This window comes from Petaurus breviceps, unplaced genomic scaffold (assembly GCF_028583685.1).
Source record: "Petaurus breviceps papuanus isolate PSGF00001 unplaced genomic scaffold, PetGlider_PUasm1.0 90792, whole genome shotgun sequence".
Classification (NCBI taxonomy): Eukaryota; Metazoa; Chordata; class Mammalia; order Diprotodontia; family Petauridae; genus Petaurus; species Petaurus breviceps.
Genome location: NW_027187347.1, coordinates 8,430,565 through 8,437,168, shown reverse-complemented (window position 1 = coordinate 8,437,168; position 6,604 = coordinate 8,430,565). Strand labels below are relative to the sequence as shown.

Genomic DNA, 6,604 nt, shown 5'->3' with positions numbered 1-6,604 from the left:
TTTGTGCAACTCTTCCAATGCTTTTCTAAGATCATTGAGCTCATCATTACCTAGAGCACAGTAGTATTTTATCAAAATTATATAGCACAACTTGTTCTTCCATTCCTGTTGCTCATTTTCTGATTCCCTCACTTCTGATGGAAATTTCCCCAGGGGCTGGATCTCAAAGCTGTCTCAACCTCCTCCCACATTGGACAATTAACTTTCTTTGGTCTTTGCCTCAAGTGACTTCTGCGGAGGGGAAGGAAGAGAATAGTACCCAGCTGGATGCTGGGTATTTTCCCTTAGTCTAGTGGAATGCCAACACAGCCTCATACGTTGTTCCTTCCCAGTTTCCTCTGTTCCTGAGTTCTCTAGCTCATCATCTTTGGAGCATAGAGCACTCCTTACTTCTCACTGCTGTGGCATTCCTCCATTCTTTGATGCTTTCATAACTTGAGCAACTTTCTGTTGTGTGGAATTTCAAGGCACTGAGAGGAAAGATGGGTTGTAGAATTCCATAGCAAGCTCTTGCATTTGCTTGTGCAGCCTTGTTGCAATAGTGTGGAGAGGAATAGGGCTCTGAGTGATCTCACTAAGGCTTGAGGAAGTATTGTATTAGTTCATCATGTTTTTATCCTTTTGGAGGTTCTTGGTGTCTAATGGTTGTTGCTATTGTTGTTCAATCCTTTCAGTTGAATCCTACTCTACCTGACCCCATTTGGGGTTTTCTTGCCAAAGATACTAGAGTGATTTACCATTTTCTTCTCCACTGTCATTTCCTTCTCCAACTATTGTATTCATTTATCACATTTTTATCTCTATTGGGTTCTTGGTATCTAGTGGTACCAAACTCAAATAGAAAAGGATTCCTGAAGAACACACACTGACTTACAAAGCCACACATTAACATTATCCACTTTTTTTTGTATTTTTGTTTATTTTGTTAAATATTTCTCAATTACATCTTAATCTAGTTCAGACCACACTTGGTAGTGTTGTGGGCCACATGTAGCCCATGGGGGGCATGTTCAACACTCTGTACTCAATCATGGAGATGGCTTAACATGCTTTATCTCTTGTACATAATTCAATAATTTTGAAAAATTTTGAGAGGTCAGGAAGATTAGAGAAAATGTTTAGTCTTCTGTCTCATTGGTAACATAATCCACAAGTGTCTTTCAAAGATCTTTGTCTTTATGATATTGTTGTTACTGTATAAATTGTTCTTTTGGTTCTGTTTACTTCACCTAGCATCCATTTGTATAAATCTTCTTAGATTTCTCTGAAACTACCTCAATCATTTCTCATAGCACAATACTGTTCCATAATATTATATACTAAAATTCATTCAGTCATTCTTTAATAATTATAAACATGAAAAAATATTATGTTATCCTATTTAATTGCCCTTAGTATGCCAAAAATTTCTTTGCTGCCTTTAAAACTGGTTGAAAATGATGAAAATAAAGAATTCAGAAAAGCATAGAAGTGTGTGTATGTATACTCATGAAGAATAAAGTAAACATATACACAATGACTATAACAAATGTAAAGAACTGAAAATGGAAGCAAAGTACTGGAAAAATGTAATGACTGTGCTTTTTCCAAGAGAAGAATTGAGAAAATGCATCTCTTCTTCCATATGTAGTGAATAATGTCTATGGAATGTCACATATATGTTTGACATGGTTTACATTCTTTTATAAGAAGCATTTGTTTAGTTTGGCTTTCTCTTTATTTCTAACCCAGCTCTCCCTATCTAGACTATTCTTAACTATTCTTAATTCTATTCTCCAAGAATTCAACATGTTTTTCAAGAAACTCTATTCACGTGTAGTCCTGATAAAAGCGTACCTCTAGCTCCCTGCTATCTCTTGCCTCCCATCTCCCCACTTCAGTGCTTTCTTATTGTGTTAATTCTCCCATCAAAAACAGTTCTTTTGTTGGGTCTTCCAACTGCTTTCAGATCTAGGTTTTACTTGCCATTCCATGTTTGTTCCTATTTTAGAAGATATGAATAATTAAGGGAAAATTACATAGTCTAGATTATCGTGTCTATGCAATCCAGATGCCCACATGTCCGTGCTCTCAAGAAATTCACAGCCCAATAGGGGAGATAACATGTAAAAACCCATGTATAAATAAAATATACACAATATAACTGGGGGCAGTGAGAGGAAAGGCACCAGGATTAAAGAAGACTGGGAGAGTCTTCTTAGTTGAGACTTGAAGGAAACCCAGGAATCTAGGAGGAAGAGATGAGGAGGGAGAACATTTCAGGAGTTTCCTTCCCAAGTGAGATCTCAAATGGATCACAATTTACCAAATGGGGTCTAACCAGGGAAACGTATGGGTAATTATCACCCTTTCATTCTGCATGACATATTTCTCTTAACAGAATCTAACATCACATTACTTTCTTTGACTTCCATATATCATGCTGCTGACTTACACTAAGTCGACATTTTACTATAATTTCAAATATCTATTAAATGAATGCATGAATGGATCTTTTTCAGAATAACTGCTATTTAAATAGTGATGCTGATTTAAAAAGAAAACACACAAATATCCATAATTAGTGTCTTAAATGTGCATGATTAGAGGAAATATTGTGACAGTCTAATCATATATGTCATATGAATATGGTCTTGGAAAAGAAAGAAAATATTGATAGATATATAAAAATGTGAAAATGCAGAGATTTTTGTTGCATGTAATTGCCATATAATAAATTTGCTATATTAGTTTAGGCAAATCACTTATTCCCCTTTTTGATTATTTCTTCCACTCTTAGAATCAAATAACACAAAGAATTTATACCATACCACAAGTACAGTTGTGAACATTTACAACACAGATTAAAATCGTGTACGACAAGAGGACGGATCATATGATCGCCAATTACTTCATTGTGATTGGGAATATTCTCTTCCTTGGGGTCTGGTTCGTGGGTTTCTCTTTCTTTGGTTTCTAAGAGAAAAGATTTTAAGCAGAGCTGGGGTTATTTGTATTCTTATCCTGGAGATGAGTACAAACAGAACAAGAAGAGAATGCCTATTTGCTTCAACATATACAGACATAATTTCTTCCATCAGAATCATCAGTGTAGTATCTTTCTGGCCTCACTCTTGCCCGTGTGAAGTCCTAATACTTTTCCTTAATGTCGTGATATGGGTTAAGATGTGTGGAAGTTTATCCTCAAAGCTCCTTCATTTTGCAGATGAAAAGACTGAGGCCCAGGGAGGTGCAGAAATAAAAAATGGCTGGTGCATAAAAAATATGGAAATGCATAGATTTGTTGTAGCATGTAGTTGCTATGTACTAACCTGGAAGATTAGGTAAATCACTTATTCCTTGACTGGTTCAAAGTCATGTGAGTAATAAATGACAGGTAGGATTTGAACCCTAGTACCCTCACTCCACGGGCAGTGCTCCTTCCAGTGCACTACAGTGTCTACCATAGAGCATTCAAAAAAAAAGATACAGGCCATCATTGCAACACTAAAAAAAAAAAAGGCAGCCTTGGCAAGGGCTCACTCCGCCTGGCTTTTGTTAGCTGAATCTGGTGATGAGGACTAAAGATTGATCATGTGTCCTTACCTGGTAAAGGTTTTCTGGAGTTTCTTCCTCCCCACATTATCACAACTAAAGCAGGTGGTATGAGAGAAACAATGCCCAGCACCTAGTATCAGGGAGCAAAGTTCGATAGACACTATTGATATTGCAGCTGCTGGGAGAACAGCAGACACCAGTATAAAAAGTTCCTGCAAAGATTAGAGGCAGCCAAATATTGCAAAAGGGTACAATGCAAAAGGTGGTACAATGGATAGAAGGCTGGGCCTGGACTCTGCCTTCAGAAGCTTACCATGTGACCCTGGGCAAGTCACAACTTTTCTCTACAATAATTTCCTCAACTATACAATCCACTACCTTGCAGGAATATAGTGAGGAAAAGTGCTAGTACAGTGTCTGGCATAGAGTAGGTGCTTAGTAAATGCTTATTCCTTTATTAAACACTCCAAAATCCCCACAAAATGTGCCCAGCAGAGCCACCATCCCCCAGCAGGGAGCAGGTCTGGTCAGACCAGAAGACACAGGCACCTAGGCAGTGCTGGAGACGTATGCTTTGGCTGCATGTGTTCCCAGGTGTGGCTCTCATGTGTGATCTCTAAGCTTATCTACTCTCCCCACTGATCATGTGTGTATTTGTATGAGAATGTGACCCATGTTTATGGGAAAAAATGTTCTTTTTTCTGCTTTTCTTACTTTGCTACCTCATTCAAGTCACTTTGTTGCTGTTGGCCAACTCTTTGTGACTCCTTTTGTAGTTTTCTTGCCAAAGATCCAGGAATGGTTTGCCATTTCCTTCTCCAGACCATTTTACAGATGGGGAAACTGAGGCAGACAGGATTAAGTGACTTGCCCGGGGTCACACAACTAGTAAGTGTCTGAGGCCTGACTTGAACTCAGGAAGATTAGTTTTCTTAACTTCAGGCCCAGTGCTCTATCTACAATGCCATCTAGCGGCCCTTCAAGGCCTTTGCTTCAAAACAGTTTCTGTTGAGTAGGAAAAAAATAAATGATAATGGGAGGAGAATTTATGAACTGGGATTTTGAGGGCGTATGGACCCGTTGAGTACCTTGAACCTGAGGTAGTTAATCTGGAGGTGCCATTTGAAGAATGTTCTATGCCTTAAATATATTTGATAGCAACTAGCACAGACTGATATGGCATCACTATTGAAATTATCATAGTTTCAGGGGAAAATATGAATATTCGATGAAATAAAGGACTTGCCATCTTGGGGTGGGGAGAGGGATGGGTAGAAAATTTGGAACTCAAAATATTGTGGAAATGAATGTTGAAAACTAAAATTAAACAAATACATTCTGGGGGGAAAAAGAAACTATCATAGTCTCTCCACAGTGTAATTTTGAGATCATCTATCTTTTAAATCAAACATTTTCCTTTCCTGACAATTAGGCTAATTTGAAAAATATTTTTGCTTTTGATCATTTCCTAGACAAAACTGTGAGTTATGAATTACAGTAGGCCTCCTAGTAATTACCCTCTTTATATGTTGTTTTTGACCCCCTCACTATCTTTTGTGGTACCCCCACTCTTCCTCCCCTGTGTCTTCCACCTGCTCTTTTCTTATCAAATCCTTCACTTGAGAGGAGAGCCAGGGAAAGAGTAAGGGAGGTTGGGGTAGGGGAGGAGGGGAAGAGATGGAATAAGCATTTATTAAATACCTACTATATAACAGTCCCTGTGCTAAGCACTATACAAATATTATATCATTTGATCCTCACAAAAGCCCTGGGAGGTAAGTGTTATTATTACCTCCATTTTACAGTAGAGGAAACCAAGGCAGACAGAGGTTAAGTGACTTTCCCAGGTTCACACAGCTAGAAAGTATCTGAGCCTGGATTTGAACTCAAGTCTTCCTGACTCTAGGCTCAGGCTCAGCAATCTATCTTTTGCACCATGCAGAGCTACCTGTTGAGAAAAGATCTGAAATATATTTGTATAAAACCAGTAAACAGTTAACAGCTCCAAATGTACTCTTTTCAGGAGTCTTCATTGCATTTCAGATTAACTAAATGTTATTAGAACTGAAAGGGACCTTGGCATCATATAGACTAATGCCCAACATGGTACGGTTAGTAATCAGCAGAACAGATCTGAATCATGGTCATATGATTGCTCATCCAGTGATTTTTTCAGTACCATATGCTGTTCCCCAAGGCCTAAGTTTTAGGTATCAAAAAGGAGGCCAGGTAGATGATTTGTGCCTTTGCAAGACCACTGAAAACAGGTTTGCCCAAATGCAAAGCCAGTCTTCAGTCTCACCTCTACTTTTTGCTCCCATCAATTCCTATTACAACTTACCTCTTCTTAGGAGGATTAGAAAACAGATGATGAAGATCAATATGCAAAACAGACAAAATATTATCTGAGATAGACGTAACCTCAGCGATGAATGATGGGAAATTGCTAGAAAACACAAGCCATAAATGCTGTAGATTAATCACCCTAATCTCCAATACATGGAGCCTATTTTGTTTCTTATTTCTACTTTAGTCAATCATAGGGAAAACTTATCAGTACCTTTCCCCTGGATCCAGTTTTGGTTTGCCTTGAGATTATGATTATAACATTGTCTAAATAACAATGACTTACAGAGAGGTGACTATAACATTGAAAGGTACAGTGACTTGCCCAGGGTCATCTAGCCAGTGTGTGGCAGAGGTCAGACTCAAATGCAGATCTTCCTTCCTCCAAAAACAACACTCCATCAACTATACCATTCTGCAATGAATATTTGTTAGTGAGGTTAAACTGTGAGAGACTGAAAGAGTTCTATTTGAATGATGGCTAAATGTAGTTTGGAGATATTGTATTGTCTGCAACTATGAAAAACAGCCCCTCAAGCAGCTCTTTAGTTATTAGCAGGTGGCCCATAGAAGAAGAATGGATACAAATACTTATGAATGACTTTTAAGTCTTATAATGATACAGTATTTCATATATATGTGTATATATATATTTTATATATATACATATATTGTTGTTGTTCAGTCATTTTTAATCACATCTGACTTTCTGTGATTCCAT

At 37.8% G+C, this 6,604-nt stretch overlaps 1 long non-coding RNA gene across 1 annotated transcript; it reads right to left on the bottom strand.

Annotated features, from left to right (window-relative positions):
- Positions 1-1,243: 1,243 nt before the first annotated feature.
- LOC138147506 (uncharacterized) lies at positions 1,244-5,986 on the bottom strand. Its single transcript, XR_011164824.1, has 3 exons — positions 5,879-5,986; positions 3,586-3,667; positions 1,244-2,955 (listed from the first exon to the last, which is right to left on the bottom strand). It is a non-coding gene; the product is annotated as an uncharacterized lncRNA (long non-coding RNA).
- Positions 5,987-6,604: the final 618 nt, after the last annotated feature.